Here is a 19,719-nt window from a genome sequence, read left to right on the forward strand (position 1 = left end):
ATGACAAAGTAGCCTAATTTGTCAGTATTGCAAACATCCCTGCAATCGCAGTAGTCAAAATAATTGTGATTAAGCCACTTCTCCAATAGTGTTTGGAAGAAGATATAACGAGAAAGACAAGCACTCCAGAGGCTGACATTTGGAGCTCTTGGAAATACTTGTTCAAAAGCCCTCCAGGATAATTTGTATATGGGAATCGTTTTCCCATTCTGATATTGAAAAGTTTTTTTCTTAAGACAGTGTCATAATCTTACAGCAAAACCACATAAAACCATTTCCTGAAAAACGACAAAGAGGAAAACAATATGATAGCATCCACCTGGGAAGCCATTTTGTGGATTATTGGACTAAAATGTATGTTGCTTGCCTTGTACAAACTAGTGAACTGATTGTATATTTTATTATAAACTGCACATACTCTAATCCTGGAATGAATTTTGGAATGAATCCTTGAGGAGTAGAATGTAAGGTAAATTGAACCCATAGATAGAACAGTCCCCAATTTGTTGGCCTGTATATGTCTTAGACTACAATTCCCATAATCCTTGATCATTGACAATGCTGTCTGGAACTGATGGGAGCTGTAGGACCAGATTTGGGAAAGCTGCCATAGCACATAGGCAGTGATGGCTTTAAAAGAGGATTGGGCAAATTCATGGCAGAAAGGGCTATAAATGACTCCTAGCCATAATGGTTATGCTCTTCCTCTATGGCTCAAGGTGGTATGCTTCTGTATACGAGTTGCTTGAAACTGCAGGAGGGAGAGTGCTCTAGTGTTCAGAAATGGTTTCCTAATCTAGGGATAAACAGATATTCCTGGCTTGTTCTTTCTTCTATGGCACCTTTCCCCAACCTGGTGTTACATCAGCCCCAGCCAGCATGGCCAAGAGTCAAGGAAGACTGAAATTATAATTTACAACATCTACAGGGCACTCGATTGATGGATGCTGTTCTATTTGTGGTTTCCATCTGCCTTGCATTCTACTCTTCATGGATTCGTCTAACAAGGAGAATAAAATTAGACTTCCGGGTTAGCACCTCCGGCAATGGCGGAGCTCCTCCGATCGGGAGGAACTTGCTCCGTGGAAAGTAGGGTATGAATCGCCACGGCGAAGGCGGAGACCCACTGAAATCACAGGTGGAAGAAGCCTGTGAACTTGGGATTCGGCTGGCACCCTTTGCGCCTCCCCTACTCGCGGGGAAACCCTGTTTTGGGGATCCGGAGCGACATGGGGTGAGCGGTGCAGTGCTTTGAATTGACTGCTTCTTTCACGGAGTGAAGCCGCATTGCTGCTGCCAGAGAGCACTGACTTTTTCCTGTGGACAATTGAACTTTAAACAACAACCCGTGAGTAGTACGGAAAATTGGATCTTTAAATACCTTAATTTGACACCGAACGGGGAAGGTTCAAAACAGGAAGTCCGCCTTCCCCTTTTGTAAATAGACTGAAGCAAAGAGCTTACAAGTTAAGGTCTTGGAAAGCCTTATGTAAAGGATTAAACTTCCATCGATTGAAATTATTAGACCCCCCTTGGAAGCAGGAGAAGAGGGGGGAAATTTTGGACAGTGTATCCTGCAGGAGAGAGTGATTAGAATTAAATTGCCACTGCTCTGAACCTGGGAACGGACTGACAGTGATTGACGTTTTGGGAGAGTTCATTGACAGCGAAGAGAACGGATGTTGACAGTCGGTTGAATAAGAGAAATATATTGTTTCCATTGTCCGCTTCTGCGTTTAAAAGGGAGGAAAAGTAACTGAAAATTGAAACCAACTTTACTTTTTGAACTTTCTTTGAAAGGATTGATACAAGTGGAGACTGTTCCCCTCTAGAGGGAGCTTTTGAAACTGTTACAAGAGTGGAGCTGGGAAATCTCCAGCTGCTTGATAAGAAGTGTGGGAACTAGAGATTGACCTTGGACATTCGAGATGTTGACAGGAGAAGACTTAGTAACTGCATTTTGCAAGATAAACTATTTGTTGGAACAGCTTCATAAAAAAATGGATGTTATGACTACTAAAACTGACATTTTGGGACCAAAAGTGAGCACCAATACAGAAATTATTCAGGATTTGGCACAGGAATCTATTTTAACAGGACAAATTGTTGAAAAGGAAAAGGAGAAAGTTGCTGTTGTCGAACCTAAAGCAATACAAGGGGGAGCCTTAGTCTTACAGAGGCAAATTGAAGACTATAAGTTGAGGGCCTTTTTGATTGAAACTAGAAAAAGTCAGACTCTGAAGATCGGAGCCCGGCCTGGACTGGAAAAGGAAAGTTGGAAAGATCCCTCTATGTAGGGATTAACTGACTTTTGGAATATGGACTTGGGTCAGGAGGAGATTGGAGCTCGGGGGCCCTTTGGAGTTGGAGGGATTTTGAAATATGCCCTGAAATACTTTATGGATCCTAGCTTTAATTGTGGAAATTTGGCTGACCTGTCGAGAGGGAGTGGAGGGGTCGTTGGCTTGGAGTTTCCTCGAGATCTGCTCTTTAGCATCAAAGAATATGAAGAAGAACTGCAGAAGGGACGTGGAAAAGAGTTAAGAGCCTCGGACATAAGATCTCCAGGTTGATGGACTGTATGGAGTGGACGGAAGTGTCTGGCAGAGCCCGAGACCGGGGAGAGGAGAAGGTGGAAGAAGATTGGAAGATTTAAAGTCTATATATAGAAATATTGTAAAATTAATGAGTGACAGGAAAATGTTGGAATGAATTTTTATGGCCTTAGTAGAAATGCCATAAGGAGTTAAGCTTAAATAAGTATACTAATTTTAATGGAAATAAGATTAAAAATAGGTTAAGATATTTATATGATAGAAAATGGAGAAAGATGGAAAGGAATTGCTGAAACAATTAATGGAAGTGGAATACAAAGAGGGAGGTGAGAGGAGGTCGATGATATAAGGGAATGAAAGTTAGAATATGGAAAAGGTATGATGTATGTTTTTAAATTGTTTTTGTTTTGTTTAGTTTAGTTCATTGTGTTAGATAATGTGTTAAGGTTGTGTTTTGTATGGTTTACATATTGTATTGTATTGTATTGTATTATTTTTTCTTGATCTTCTTGTTTTTTTCTCTCTTGTCTCTTTTTCCTTTTTAAAAAGTAATAAATATTATTTAAAAAAAACACACAAGGAGAATAAAATTTATTCCAGAATTAAAACAGGTGCTGTACTTCCCTCCCTTTGTGCGCAACCACTGTATGTGTGCACATGAATAAAACACATCTCAAAAAAGGAAATAGCGGATCTGATAACATTGTACTCAGTAGCCCCATTCATACTTTGGGGGCAGTGTAAGCAGGCTTAAAGTGAGGGGGGCAATGGAACAGGTCCCTCCTAAAGTTTCAGCATGTGCCACTGTTCCCAGTTGCAAGGAGGTGTCTAAGCGTAGTCAGATGAATGTGCGAATGATCCCCTTTCAGGTCATTGTGTACAAAACATGGAGGGTGGAAATGGAGTTGGTACTTGAGTGTGGGGTTGCAAGGGCAGAGCTTATGCACATGTGTGTTCTCTCCCTCTGCCCCTTGAAGTCCTCACTCATACATTTATCTGAGCATCTGCTTGCTTTACCAGTGCTTGTCTGTTTTTTAAAGAAAAAAAATGCGGTTTGATCTGCTTTCGTTGTTGTTGTTGTTGTTTGAGTCTTTGCTCAAGTGCTGGATGATTGACCACCTGTCTGCCATAAGAGTGTCTCATATATTTTGCCCCCTTGGCACACAAAATTTTTGCTTCAATATTTCAGAAAGTGCTATCTCCTAAATTACATCATGCCATTTTTGTGCATTTAAACCCTTTGTGGCTTTCCAATTTTTAGCTATCAATAGTTTTGCTGACAATTTGCACAATTAATTATGTAAATTGCATAAGTTACATAATTTTGCCACAGCAGAGAGAAAGTCAAATAATGTAGTTTCTGGCAGAAGACAACTTGTAGCTGAATGGAAACAGTGCTTGCTGCATGTGACAAATACAAGGCGGAACAGAAAATGATGGCTTCTTACATCCATAAATAAGGGTGTCTCCAAATGTGGTGTCTCCAGGTGCTGCTGAAGTACAACTGACTATTGACCATGGGAATTGGAACCCAACAACATCTAGAGGGCCTGACTTAGATTTTGCCATAGGCCAGAGATGGGGTAGCTATGGCATTTCAGATGTTGGTGGATTCCAACTCCCATCAGTCTGGGTCAGTATGGCCAATAGTCATGGATGATGAGAGTTGCAGTTCACTAGCATCTAGAGCACTCTGTGCTGGCTGTCCCTAGACTAACCTTGTTTTGAACATGGAAGCATTGGGAAAGGGGGCAGAACTCACTAGTGCTTTTTCTCTTTTTACTTTATTTAGTCTGCAGTAGAGCTTTTAAGGTACATTGCTGCCTCTCACTGTGAATGTTGGTGCTTTTGTTGTATCTGTATCTCGTAGGAATGGTCTGATCCATGCTCATTGTTCACCACCATAGGATCCATTTAGAGGAAAAGCAATATTTAAAAATAAATAAATAAAGTTATGTCAAACGCATGATGTCGCTCTCAGTCTACCACTAAAAAAGTTGATAGAGGTGCCTCAGTTCACAACTATGGCCATTTTCATGTCCCTTACAATTGTGCTCAGAAGACTACAAAGAAATTTTTAAGCCAAAGGTTTCTTAATGCACCTGAAAGAAACAAACAAAATGCACTTAAAGTTAAAAGGTGTGCTTCTTATTTATTTATAACTTAGCTGGAAATATGAGATACAGGTGTTCATGGAAAAGATATTGGCTGGTGGTTCATTTTAGGAGGTCATGCCATCGTTTCAGCTCCATCAAAAGCATATATACAAATAGCCTGGTGGAAAGTGCATGCTACATTATCCAATTCCTAATGGAACTGCTGTGCTCACAAATCCTCAAATTCTAAGGAGAGCAGCAGAAGTCAGAAATGCATGTGCCATTTTAGGAACGGATATCTAGGCTCTTCAGCTCTAAATACCAGGCGGAGATACTATGAAGCTGTGTCAAAGGACTATCTTTAAAAAAGAGAGAGCGAGAGCTGTAATCACTTAGCTTTACACTAAGCTCAGACATCTTGGGTGCCTGCAATTTTTCAATAACTACATTGCCAGCACACTTTCAGAGCAGAATCATATTCAGAAAGAGATAATAACAGAACCCTGATAACAGATATAATGCTAGTTATTGAAATCCATCTGACGTGATCCTTTCTGGCTCTGCCAAGAGCCTCTCACTAAACTTCCCGTGTATATAGACATCATTAGCTATGTAATTTAATAGACATTGCTGAAATACATAAAGAAAAAAGGAAAGCAGTAGTTACCAAAACAACACTTTGATGTGTTTGTTTATTTTATTAAATATATTTGAACACCTACAGCAGAAATGAGGAACTTCTGGCCATGGGCAAATGTGGCCCTTCATGCTCCTGTATCTGGCCCTCAGGACTTTCCCTAGGACCACCTCCCTCAGTGGATTTGCTTTGCACCAGGAGTTTTTTTTGCTTGACTGGGGTGTGTCCATGAACTGGGATGTTTCCATTCAATGGAAACCACTTCTCCCTCCCAGGGCTACTCTTTGAAGCAATCCCACATGGCTCTTTTCCATCTCCGACATTGAAGGGGACCATGCAGAGGTGTTATGAAAGCTCTTTGCTTCCCTCCCCATTTCCTTTGTACCTCCAATATCAGGGAAGGGGGTAGGTAGCATTGGTAAGCAATACAAACCAGTGCACAGCCCCAAGTTGTTATATATTATCCTTGTCATGGGTACTTGGCTATACCCTGGAGAATGTGAGGAAGGGGGATGAAGCCAAACTGAGTGTCCCCTTCTCATTTGCACTTCCCTTCCTGTGACCTTTCCGCTGTTACCAAGAGGAAGTCTTTATTCAGCTACCATCCAGCTTCCTCCACCAAACAGCTTATGTTCCCTGGGTCACCCTGAGGTACCCTTTATGTAGTGTGGGCTCTTATGTGTGGGTGGATAAAATCACAGACAAGGAGACCACAATGGATTGTGAACCAAATTTAAGTTTAAATTTAATAAATAAATAAAAATTTAAAGAAATGGTTTTCACTTCTGAATTATTACACACACAACAAAACAATCCCAAAAGAGGGAAGGGTAATGAAAACAGACCAGGATAAACCCATCCGGCTAAAATTCTGCTAAGCCAAATTCATTCAGGAAGAATTTTTGGGAACTTAAAGTAAATTAGAAGCCCTTTCTTCCTCCTCCATGCTCTTTAGTTCCCTCCAAGATCCTCACTCTTTTGTCTCCACAAGTAGCCTTCTTCCTCTATATTCCATGGGTCACCATTTTTGTTATGTTCCAATCCAGAAGCAAACCAAACATCAGACAAGTACCCTTTTGTTACTTCCATGCTGTTAAATTTTGTTTTGCAATGGTCTGATGACTAGATGCAAAGAAATCTGAACTCTCACCACCAGCACAGAACTAACTAGAGCAACATTTTGTAAGTATGTTCTTTTCTTATAAAGTGCAGGCCGCATTATTATTCCTAAGCAAAAAGGCACGTGAATTGGTGGGTTAATAAAGTCAATCTGCCGCCTCCCATGTGGCAAGGCATTCTTGCTGCTGGTGATTTAACAAGCACAGTTCAAAAGTGTAGCATATATTATTCATATTCAAATTCCTAGTTTGCAATCTGAATGTTCTTACACAAAAGTGAAGGGTGATTTAGGAGTCTGTTTGCTATAAAGGATATTCTGTGTTTTCTCTAACAACATTGTAACAAATAATAAGTGGGGACGACGACGATAGCTTCAATTCCTTTAGAACAGGGTTCATTGTGTTACCTGTGAGATTACATTGTCAGGACATAAATAGACCACTGTTGCTTTTGTCTTGGGTGTGTGTATTTTAAATTGAGAAAAGCAAAGACTTTAAGCTCTATTTGATGTATTATCTCATCACTATGAATGTATGAATGGGTTCTTACACAACATCCTGAACAGCTATGATAGAAGAGGCTATGAGAAGGTAGACAACCTGTACCATGAGTGGGAAGGAAGGCAACCTAATCATAATGACAGATCTCTTTCTTGCTAATTTCATAGCTACCACCAAGTCAATATCTTTATTATTCTCTGGTTGCCTTCACTAAACAGCTCTTCAGCCTTCTGAACTTTAGCTGGCCCAACCTATTCCTAATAGTGGGTAAAGTGGTGCAGCAAGGCAGCAGACAAGTTTAATAAATGAAAACAGGGACATTCTAGGCCTGGGAGAACCAGTGTTCTGCCCACCAGCTATAATAACTACAACTCACATCATCCTTGACCACTCAGCATGCTGACTGGAGCACATAGGAGTTGTAGTTAAAGATATTTAGAGGGTGCCATATTGCCTAAACCTATTCCAGACTGGGTCCTATTATCACATCAAGAACTGTTTGGCTATGTCCTTTTGCCCTATTTACACGTTGCTCTAGACTTGTCCCTGCCCAGGTGACATTATATTATGCTACTATTCAATAACCTGCCTTCACTGTACTCATTCTTGTTTAGACAAGCCTGCCTAGATGATTAGAAGCTGAGGTAATTTAATCTGTTTTAGTATTTTAACTCTTGTATGCTTTAAAGTATGGGACGCAGGTGGCACTGGGGTCTAAACCACAGAGCCTAGGGCTTGCCAATCAGAAGGTCGGTGGTTCAAATCCCCGCAATGGGGTGAGCTCCCATTGCTCAGTCCCTGCTCCTGCCAACTTAGCAGTTCGAAAGCATGTCAAAGTGCAAGTAGATAAATAAATAGGTACCGCTCTGGCGGGAAGATAAACAGCGTTTCTGTACGCTGCTCTGGTTCACCAGAAGCGCCATGCTGGCCACATGACCCAGAAGCTGTCTGCGGACAGACACCGGCTCCCTCGGCCTATAGAGCAAGATGAGCACACAACCCCAGAGTCGTCCGCAACTGGACCTAACCATCAGGGGTCCCTTTACCTTTACCTTTTATGCTTTAAAGTATAGTTGTGGTTTATTTTATTTTAAAGTTTTGACTTTTGTCAACCACTTTGAGGTTTTACAATCAATTGGTGTGTAAATTTTATGAATCATAGAATTGTAGAGTTGGAAGGGACCCTGAGGATCTTCTGGGCCAACTCCCTGCAATGCAGGAATATGCAGATGGCCCGTATGGGGATCAAACCCAAGACCTTGGCGATCCTTCATTTTTTCTACCAGTGATCATGGATGTGCAGATAAACTTCCACAAACTACATTGGAACATTTGGTCCAGGCATAACTGACTGTTGCACAATTTACAGATGAAATTTCATCACTTGGATGTGTTTTCTGGTATCTGTCATTTGAAGTCATAAATCTCATACAATTCCAGGTCTTGCATATTGGATAACATTCTTATTGCAGAAGCACATTTTTGTTCTTGTATGCATATTGCTATGGGAAAAGGAGGAGGGAAGGTTTCATTATTCTTGTTGTTTTCCATTCTAATACGCTTTGTTATATTTTCTCAATAAAAACATTTTTTAAAAATTTCTTTAAAAGAATAGGTTGGATCCCAAGAACCACATCTGCAAGAAAACTCATGCAAGGGGATTTTTCGGCATCTTATCCACTGTTACCACCTTAGGCACCTAAAAGTGATTGCTGATAATGTGAGGAGAAAAGTGGGGGGTGGGGAGTTCCTTTTAGAATTTTCCTTCCTGCATTGCTTTCTCTATAATCTGGACCAACCTTTCTTAACCTTGGGTCCCAAATTGTGTTGGTCTACAACTGCCATCATCCCTGACCACTGATCCTGCTAACTAGGTGTGATGGGACTTGTAGTCCAACAACATCTGGAGACCCAAGATTGAGAAAGGCAGATCTTGACAAATAAGACTTGGGGCAAGGGAAGGAGAGTGTTTTGGGGCATGTTTGGTAGGGAGGGATGCTTTGGTGGTTGGGTTTGGCTCATGTAGAACTGAGAATTCTCTTCTGACTTGGATCTAAGCCAGAGAAGGGCTTTTAAGAGCCCCCAGACACTGGGCTCACCCAGACTTCCTTTTGTGCTGCACTTTGCAGGCACATGCCTGCATTTTAATGCTCCATATCTGGGCATTTTTTGTTTCTCCCAGGCACTTTCCCCAGGAAAACCTATGTTTTACCATTGAATCAGGATTGATGTTAACCAGTGGAAAACCTGATTGCCATTTGCTCCAGTCCAGCAGTAAAACATGGGTTTTCCCAGGGAAAGAACTGGATATGGAGCTTTAAAGTCCAGACCTGTACTTAGAAACATGACACAAAATAAAAGTCTTGATGAGCTCATACTTTCTGAACCAAGCTGGGGGTAAGGACCAAAGCACATTGGTCAAGAACTTGCTTTGAACTAAAAAAAGGCTCAATCCATGGTGTCCCTTGTTATTAATCTGGGCCCTGCCAAATGGATCAAAATGGATGACGCTATCTGGATCATCAGAATAAGACAGATAGGGCTGGGCAAGACCCTTACCTGGAACCCTGGAGAGATGCTGCCCATTAGTGTGGACAGTTCTCAGCTAGATAGACTTCAGTATAATACAGCTTCCTGTGCCAGCATCCCTTGTTATGTTGTAACTGTTAAAGGAGCCTCAGTATGCATAGTCATTTTGTAAAATTATAGCGGCCGACAGGTATTCTAATTAAAAAGAGAGCGCGAGAGATCCAAGATTGAAGTCAACCCACCTCCTGGGCTAAAAATTGAGGAAAATTTCCATAGCATATTTGCAGGCCACGTACTAATGAATGCTTACAATTTGATGCCTTCCTCTGCTGTTTTTATAACATGTTGTGGATTTATACTGCAATCACATTAACAAAAGGAGCCCATCACCATATTTGCTTATTACACTCCATTACAGTACCTGTGCTCCCTTGTTAAGGTATTCATTAACCTTTTCTGAGCTCATAATAAGAAATCTGAACTAATGGAGGTGATAAACTGCATTCTGAAAATGAGAACAGTTGTCATGTATAGAAAGTTTAATACACTTACTAAATTGGCCTATTTTTTAAAAAATGGAACAAGGTGCACCCCTTTTTAATCAGTGCTAGCTGTACAAAACAGAGATGTTTTCTGCTCATAAAGAACAATGAATATTTCTGAAGTTAAATGCCACAGAACATTTTAAATCTTTCTAATGAAAGGTTTCTCATTTATTATTTTTATGTCTCATTGTTCCCCTACCATCACATGAATTCAAACTTGATTATTGCTGAGTTCTAAGTATGTATACTTAGAATTAACAACTACAGTGGACGCTCGGGTTGTGAACGTGATCTGTGTGGGATGCACATTCGCAACCCACAGCATTCACAACCTGCGTCTGCGCATCTGTACATGCGCGGGTTGCGATCTGGTGCTGGTGTGGTGTAGTGGTTAAGAGCGATAGTCTCGTAATCTGGGGAACCGGGTTCGCGTCTCCGCTCCTCCACATGCAGCTCCACCTTGGGCCAGTCACACTTCTCTGAAGTCTCTCAGCCCCACTCACCTCACAGAGTGTTTGTTGTGGGGGAGGAAGGGAAAGGAGATTGTTAGCCGCTTTGAGACTCCTTAAAGGGAGTGAAAGGCGGGATATCAAATCCAAACTCTTCTTCTTCTTCCGCACATGCGCGAAGCTCTATTTAGCACTTCTGCGCATGCGCAACTGCCGAAACCCGAAAGTAATCCATTCTGGTACTTCCGGGTTTCAGCGGTCCACAACCTGAAATAACGCAACCTGAAGCGGCTGTAACCCGAGGTATGGCTGTACTGCAATACGTAATGCCATCTAATAATATAATAATATAGACATGGTCAAAGGAAAAGGCAAGAGAGGAAGGAGATAGGGCTTGCAATCAGAGTGTGAAATTTTGCCCACCATATGTGACATCAAGTGTGGGGCCATGTAGAAACATGGCTGCTTCCGTAGTAGAGAATTCACATACAAAGTTGGTCTCTGCAGCTGATGGGCAGTGAGTTCAAGCCTACTTGGTTTGACTGTGTGAACAACCTTCCCATGAGGAAGTAATGTATGCAGCTGATCTCTGCAGAAACCAGCCTTGAATTATCTGCCTACCTGCTGATGGGCAGAGCATTATAATAATAATATTTACGGCTATTAGCCCATAAAATATGTACAAACATAAAAGCACAGAAGCATAAAAACCAATACATCTAACAACAGAAGGGGAACACCACGATGCAAGGGTGGGTCATTGAGCAGTGACAGTAACAGCTTGGGGCCCGGAAAGATCCAAGGGACGGTTCACAGAAAAAGGAGAACTGGAGACGAGATCCGTCATGCACTCTCATCATGACTGTCCGATTAGTTTTTGTTGTTGTTGTTGTTTTTTGGTGGTTTTTGTGTGTGAGATAACCGCATTCAGGAATCTCGCCACCTGCAGAGTTACAGAAGGATCTGTATCCTGTAAGAGCAGTGCGGCATGTGACTCAACAGGCCTGCCAACCAAGCGCAGTAAAGCAGGACCCAGGAATTTAGTCCTAGCTATGCTATGTAAGGGACAGTTGAACATTATATGAGGAAGAGATTCAACTGTTTTCCCGTCACACTCGCATAGCGGAGACACCAAACCCTTGGAAAATCTGTAGCTCAACAGGTTCGATGGAAAAACATTGAACCTTGCACGAATAAATGCAAGTCGGTGTGGTGCAGATGAAAGAGATGACATGTATGATGGAAGGCCAAGTGGTGGGGTTATTCCGTGATACCTGGGGGAGCAGACACCCCCACCCCTGGAGAGGTTGTGTTGATTTTCAATGTCTGCTAATCTTTGCTCGATAAGGCTTTTGGCTGAGCGTAGGTTCATCTTTAAGGAGTCCGCTGGGGAAATTCCGATGCTCAAAAGTTTGGCATGGATTTTTCCTACCCACGGGTTAACAAAGTCGTCCCGCCAGAGGCACTGAAAGAGGTAATGGTCGGGAAGCCTATGCCAGCTGGACAGCCAATAGCCGTCTCCAATGATGCAATCCTTAACTCCAGATGTATGGCTGCATTGCTCACACACATGGGGAGTTTCAGGAGGCGACGGAGAAACTGATTCTGCAATGTCCCCAGCGATGTTAAATTGGACCCTGGGGCCCAGAGCGGGGCAGCATAACAGAGGGTGGAAACCACTTTTGCGTGGTACACCTTCAATGCAGAAGGGATGGGCAGAGCATTTAAGCCCGATGATCAGCAGCTACAAAGAACTGTACAGGGCTTCTTGCAAGCCTTGAGTGGTCTTGAAAGTGAAGTCACAATCTTCCGCACACTTCCATGGACCACCTTTAAGAGGTAGGTAGTTTGTCTGATGTCAGACGATTGACATGTGGGTGGTCTCACCCATCTGTCTAAGTTGACCTATGAAGAGAGACAAGTATCTGGCCCACTGGGATAAAAATAACACCCACCCTTAATGTAGGAGGTACCAGATTCAATCCCCAGTATCTCCAGGTAGGGCTTGGAAAGCCTTCTATCTAAAACCCTGGAGAGCAACTGCCGGCCTTTATAGGCCTGGTATGAGGGACCTTGGACAAATGCAGCCATTCAGGCCTCTCTCCAATTATTACTTTCTCTATAGCCACCAGGATGCATCCTCCATAAACTCTGATAGTGCCTTTTGCTTACCTGTAATGGAGAGTATAGAAGGGTATGTAAATGCATGTAGAAACTTGCTAACTGTAGTAAGGTAATATTTGCATTTGTTGCTCCACCCACTTTTGCTCAGTTCAGCAGGATTATAATTCAAACCTCTTTGTGATCCAGGAAAGGATTTGCATAGGAATCTTGTTAAATGAAGGGCTTTCAGATTTTCCAGCTCTCCTGTTTGAACCTCCCACTCAACTGTCAAATTTGGTCTGCTAGGGGAGGGGAAATAAAAAAAACCTGCCCCCCCCAAAAGCTTCCCCACCTCTACTCTAGACTCATCCCCATGACACATTTCCATGCATATTCTCACCATTTAGTGTGCATTCCACTATTAATAAAACCTTGATGGATATGTGATGGTTTGATGCTCTTTTATCAAATTCCTAAAAGAGGCCTACAAGATAGCAACTGGTTAACCATTGCTAATTATTCAACAGATTATCTCACATACATAATTACAGGTTTTTGGTCCACTGATTCTATGTAAAATATTGGCCAATAAAAGCCCCAGTTAATCTGACCTTGCTGTAAAAGGTATTATGAAGTGTCTAAAGCTATTAGCGAGGACCAGGATATGAAAGACAAGAACTACTTCTACGTTAAAATACTCCGATTATTTGATGACAGTGCATATGAAAGCAAGGTCAATTACTGGTTCCTGTTGGCAAATTCATTTTGAAACTCAGCTGTGGTTGAAAGATGCAGCAGAATGAGGAAGCAAGGACCCGAGGTGGTACAATGGACGGACAGTTCCACTCTAAAGTGCAGGTAGGGATTATTTTTTTCCTACTATCTTCTGTTTAAAAAGCCAGCTGGGAGAAGAAAACTGGCAACACAGCAACTAAGGTATTCAGGTTATTTATGAATTTGGGGAAGTGGCCATTGGTCCATCTAGCATAGTATTATCCACAGAATGCAACAGTTCTCCTAGGTTTCAGATTCCCTGGAGATGACAGGGTTTGAACCTGAGACTTCCTGTATGTGAAGCAGATGATCTACAACTGAGCTACAGACCTTCCCCAATGTCTGTGTGTGTGTGTGTGTGTGTGTGTGTGCGCGCGCACACACACACAGAGAGAGAGAGAGAGAGAGAGAGAGAGAGATATGGGGAGAGGGAGAAGTCAATAATAATATCACTATCTGCTTGTTGAGGTTGCGTGGTCTATTTTACTATCACAACCTATACAAAATCCAACGTCAGCTCTTAAGAGGTTTGCCCTGGGTATATTCAAGGCATTCGGTCTGCTCCATACCTTCCCGTCTATGCATGGAAGAGGACAAGGGCAGCCCCAATATCCAAGAGTTAAGCGAACTGCTGTTAGTTGCTCCATTAAAAATATATGCAATTGTGGTACCTGGCTAAGTAGAGAGTCTATACATGCACACAGCTGTAGGCACGTAGACTCATTTTTTCTCAAGTGTGTAGACTTTCCACCTGCAACCTTGGATCCTAGATGCTACTGGACAACAACTCCTGTCATCATTGTCTATTGGCTAAGCTGACTGGAGGTAATGGGAGTTGTACTCTAACATCAGCAAGGAGGGAGACAAGGATGAAAAAACACTAGGGTGGACTATGTGTATGAAGGTGAACATGAACATAAGTCTATTCTGTACAATTTTATATCATTATTATGCAAAGTTGGACATGATCCATGGGGTTTCCATTTGTATCCAACATTTGATGGACTTATTTCCCCCCACAAGATATTTTTCCCACCAGGGATATATTGAACTAAAGAATGAGGGAATCTTCCTGCTCTTTGGCCCAGTGCTCTCCCAAAGAGATGTAACATATCCTCCAGCATGGTTTGTGGACTGGCCATTGCCACAACTCAAAAATACAAGAACTGGCTATGCTGGAAACCAGTGCTTTTTTTCTAGAAAAAGAAGTGCAGGAACTCCCACCTTGTTGAGCTTTTTTTGGGAAGTGCCAAAAAATGGGGTGGGAGGGCAGAAATAGCATACTGGTCCTTGCACCTAACTCCCCAGTTGTTTTACTTTGATTCTTGAAAGCCTGAAGAGGGCTATCATCTTCTAAAATAGTTCTACTCTACACATGGAGACATATATTCTCAATGCAACTTCTAAAAGGTTTCAAATGCATGCAGCCACATTATTTCTTAACCTGCAACTTACAAAACTCACTTTATTTCTTGTATTCCTTTTCACAAAGAGCAGTGAATGTAGAAAGCATATACTATAGTTAGTTTTAACAACATGCACCAGCTTGTAATACAACAGCCAGGTTCTTGTTTAAGGCATTTCGGCCTATTCCTCTATTGCTAGGGTACAGAACCCCCCCCCCCCCACTCCAAAGACCACATTCTCTTCTGAACAATCTTTCTAGGGCCACATGTCAGAGGATAGCAGGGCCAAAGGTAAAAGTGGGCAAAGCAATAGTAGACTAGCTTCTACACACACTCACACAGCCCTCTCTGTCCTCCATCCAGGCAAGCAAAAGGACACATTCAAGATAAGCAACAACACTCAGGAGGCTGCAAATTGCAGCCAGTGAAGGACATGACTTGGGGCAGGGTATGTGACTGAGGTGTAGACTGAGGAGTCGGTCTGGTCTAGGGAGAGTTCTGAGGGCGAGATAGAAAGGTATAGAGGACCACATTCAGGCCTGCATATCCTCATTCCTTGTCTCCTACTCACACCCTCCCCCTCTACTCCTTTGCTCTTCAGTTTCCTGCCTACTTTCCCCTTCATTCCAGACTTGCATGCAAATTTCTCAAAACAAGCCCTGGCTTGCCACAGACTCTGTTTCCACAATTGACCTTCCTGGGTGTCTGTCCCAGCACTATATCTGGCTCTGATCCTAAACTCACTCCTTTGCTCTCGTTGGTCATTAGACAGCTTTTGTATGCATGCTGAAACTCCTCTCTGTAGGAAGGCATTACAAGCATTAGTATAGTCACAGAGAGTGGAGTTTAATACCGCTGTTCCATCCTCCATCATTCTTAGAGGGGATAATGGCCATGGACACTTTTTGTGTCTGAAAAGGAGCTCCATTAAAACTTAAAAGCTTGCATTTCCTTGCCAATGGCTGGTCCAACAAAGATATTGCCTTCTGTAGGATACTGAGCCCTCTCAAAGCATCCTTCCCTGATTTCTGTCCAACCCATGGACGGATATCAATTCCTCCCCCCCCTCCACCATATGTCTCACTGTGAGCAATAACCCACTGTGTCCAAATTGGCAGTATCATCAGAAAGACGAGACCTTCTTCTCTCTTTCCAGTGTTTCCTATCTGTGGCCAAAAGCTCTGCCTTACCGAAATTGTCAATTCCATCTGCCAGTAGCCTCTCCGACTTGCATTGCCATCTGTCAGCTATTGACCTATTATTCCTCCTGGTTCTGATACCATTCTGCCTTGTATCCATGGCATTTCAAAACATTCCCTGCTGCCTAATTCTCCTCCCAGAAATAAAGGCTGACTGACAATGCCATGTTATATTCAAAAACTAAATCACAACAGTGCACTGTTGCCTCTTTTGTATATGCAAAGCTCCCCAATGTATTCCAAGAGTCTCATGCAGCCGGTTTAATGTAACATCCAGATTGCAGGCTTTCTTATGTATTCCATTTCAGAACTCCAAATACCCACAGAGGAGAATATGTGAATCACATTCACCCATGGCTCCTTTCCCTTCTTGGTTTTTGAAGTAGGTGAAGGTGCTTTTGGGACAATTAGAGTGGCTAAGCCAGGCATGGGCAAACTCGGCCCTCCAGATTTTTTGGGATTACAAATCCCATCATCCCTGACAACTGGGCCTGTTAGCAGGGGGTGATGGGAGTTGTAGTTCCAAAACATCTAGAGGGCCAAGTTTGCCTATGCCTGGGCTAAGCCATTCAGGAAAGATAGGTGATATTCAAAGTCAGATGTACTGATGCTGGTTTTGGTTGCATTAAAGCAGGGATCACCAATACAATACCCATAGGAACCAGTGTGACCACCAGTATGCTGCTCCTGAAAAGATCCACAATGCGTCACAGATTGTTTGCTCTTTCCATTCACTTCCTATGTGCACTGGCCCGTTCCCTCCTACACTGAGCACCCACTATTAAACATTGTATATTTCACTGGATGCCTGGATTTAACACCTACCCTCCCTTCCATGATGGAAGGTGAAAAATGCTTCTCTCTGTGAGTGAGCCTGGAGGTGGGTGATATATGTGCCTTTTTCCATGGGGGGGGGGTGTTTGGCTGACTGGAGGCATGCCCACACCATTTGTGGTTCTATTTTTTAAAGCTCTTTTAGATGTGGCAGCAATTTTGGGGTTTTTTGCCACGCTTGCCCAGGGCCATTTTGTGAGTGCCACCCACTGCACTTCCACCCCCACCCCCCAAAAAAATCCAATATGTTTGCTGACCCAAGGAAGGTTGGCAGCCCCTGGATTAAAGTGGTGGTTCTATTATTCTGCAAAACATTGATTACTATTTAAATGTTCTTGCATGTGTTTCTTTAACATTGAACTTACAGGTTTTAACCCTTTTTTAAATGTATGCCACCCTAGTATTGTAACTGATGAAGGGCAGTTAACAAATTGACTGCTTAAATAAATAAGTCTGAACAAATATTTCATTGCAGCCAGCAACAGATAAATAACAGGTGAAATTAGTGGTGGAAATGTGGACTTTAGATTTGGGTTAGCAACCTGCAGCAAAGGGACTGAATAATCCCTTCTGTTCCCAAGCTACATCCTTCAGTGGCCCTGCTCTGCATCTAGGTACAGGAGAAAATGATAATGTGGTTTCTCTCAGCATCCCCCCCCCATCTTTTTGTTTGTTTGTAATTGTTTAAATTATCATTTCATTTTATAATGTATATAAAACATAGAGAACTATTATAACAAGAGAAGAAAACTAAAAGATGAAAAACAAAACTATAAAAGAGGCACATAGAATGAGTAGTTGTACATGAGTTAAAATAACAAAGCCTAAGCAAAGAGTACTGACTTTATCAGATCATCAAGTTTAGTTGCAGATTTGTCAGGCTTGTGATAAAGGTTGTCTTGAAAATGATGGTTCTGCTATATAGGACATAAAGGTATGCCAATTATATAAAAATGTGTCTGGAGGTTCTAGTCCTTGTTGAAATCTCAAATTACACTTGATCTTGTCTACTATATTTAGAGTGAACTGTAGCAAGGAGTGCCTGGCGTGCTCTGGTCCATGGGGTCACGAAGAGTCGGACATGACTAAACTACTAAACAACAACAGTAGCAAGAGTTCAGATTTTGGGCTGTTTTCCATTAAGCTGCAGTTACTATTTGTGCTGTCAATATCATACATAAAACCAATTCTCTTCACAATATATTTACATCATCATTATCATCAAAAACATTACAGCAACATTAATTTTGGACAACAAACTATAGTTTTTTTAGTAATATTTATCATTTCTGTCAAAATTTAATTCCCAAAATCTTGCACCAACTGATATTCCCAGCATAAATAATGATATAAACCAAGTTTATTGCAACCCCTTCAAAAATTATATGATATAGAAGATAGGTGTGTGTGTGTGTGTGTGTGATCTATGTAATAATTTTAAGGAGTTTTCCTTAAGGAAACTGGAAACTGGGAATAAAAGTTCCCAACTTTTATTCCAATTTTTGATTTCCCACCAGCCTTAAATTCAGTTTCCCACATGACCACACTACTGTGATTTAAAAAAAAAAATGCTCCCAGGAAAATTCACCAGCATTTCAGTGTAAATTACTTCCTAAAATGCACTTTTATATGCAATTTTGCATAAGATGTGCATTTTTGCAAAACAATTTTCTAATACAATTCATTTTGGTATGTTATGCTCATGAAAGCATGCATTTATATACAGACTTTACCCTGGTATGTGCATTTTTTGTATGCATTACTTGGCTGGAAAACTGAAATACAAAATTCAGAGAAGTGCAAAATTTGAAGGATGGTTGGCATTCAGTTCACATAGCATTTGGGGAAGCATATATTAGGTGAGTTCACCTTCAAATCTGAACTGAATCACATTTCTTTCTCATGCCTGCTTGCATCCTCATTGCGTTTTTTTTTGTCTGCCTAGATTGCGCCCTTGAATTGTGCTGTTGCTTAACTGGAGAGGAAGTATCTGCCTGTCTCTCTCTGTGTGAAACATGGCTTTTGTGTGCCTAGAATGTAACCCAATGCATAATAGGCAAGAGTCCTATCCATCCCTCTGCCTACTTTTGCCTCTGGTCCCACCCACCACTGACATGCAACCACAAGAAGTTTTCCCACAAGACAAGGCTGTTCCAAAATTATTTTGTCGTCATTAATAGAAGCCCCTGGGGACTGTTTTGAATGGAGGAATGATGGAAAAAACTTCTTAAAGACCTTCCATACCAGTGATTTTCTTGCTCAAAACCATCTGCCTCCACACAGTTATTCTCTTCACTCCCTTTGCAGGGCTCCATATTGCTACTTTCCCTGGAAAAGACTCTGATGCTGGGAAAGATGGAGGGCACAAGGAGAAGGGGACGACAGAGGACAAGATGGCTGGACAGTGTTCTTGAAGCTACAAACATGAGTCTAACCAGGCTGCGGGAGGCAGTGGAGGACAGGAGTGCCTGGCGTGGTCTGGTCCATGGGGTCACGAAGAGTTGGACATGACTAAATGACTAAACAACAACAAGAATATGGCTACTTGCATTGGCATGTTGTATCTATATTGTAACCTCAAAGGAAGGGAAGCAGAAATAAAAGGCACTTTTGAGCAGAAATAACAGACGGCAGGGAAAGGTTGAAGCACTTTTCCCCCTCTTACTCCTCTGCTGAACAGCCAGCCTCCTGAGACTGCTTTTTATTTTTTAAAAAATTAATAATTTTTAAAAAATAAATTTTATCTTTTTTTATTTAAAATTAAAATTTGCACGTTATATACTGTTTACTCAAGATCACAGAAAGCTGTTTCATCCTGAGTCAGACTCATTATTGCCAACACTGACTGGCAGTAGGTCTTCAAGGGTCTGAGGCCTACCTAGAGATTTAACCTGGGACCTTCTGCATAAAAATCAGATGCTCTACCAGTGATCTAAAGTCCTTCCTCAATACTTTTAGGGATCAAGATTACTA

General features: G+C 41.8%; 2 long non-coding RNA genes across 2 annotated transcripts in view; both read right to left on the minus strand.

Annotated features, from left to right (window-relative positions):
• LOC309334112 overlaps nt 1-19,719 on the minus strand; it is a 200,011-nt gene that overhangs the window by 138,340 nt on the left and 41,952 nt on the right. The window lies entirely within an intron of this gene.
• LOC309334115 lies at nt 17,576-19,350 on the minus strand. Its single transcript, XR_014152890.1, has 3 exons — nt 19,278-19,350; nt 18,991-19,055; nt 17,576-17,663 (listed from the first exon to the last, which is right to left on the minus strand). It is a non-coding gene; the product is annotated as an uncharacterized lncRNA (long non-coding RNA).

This window comes from Podarcis erhardii (assembly GCF_964252035.2).
Source record: "Podarcis erhardii genome assembly, chromosome: Z".
Classification (NCBI taxonomy): Eukaryota; Metazoa; Chordata; class Lepidosauria; order Squamata; family Lacertidae; genus Podarcis; species Podarcis erhardii.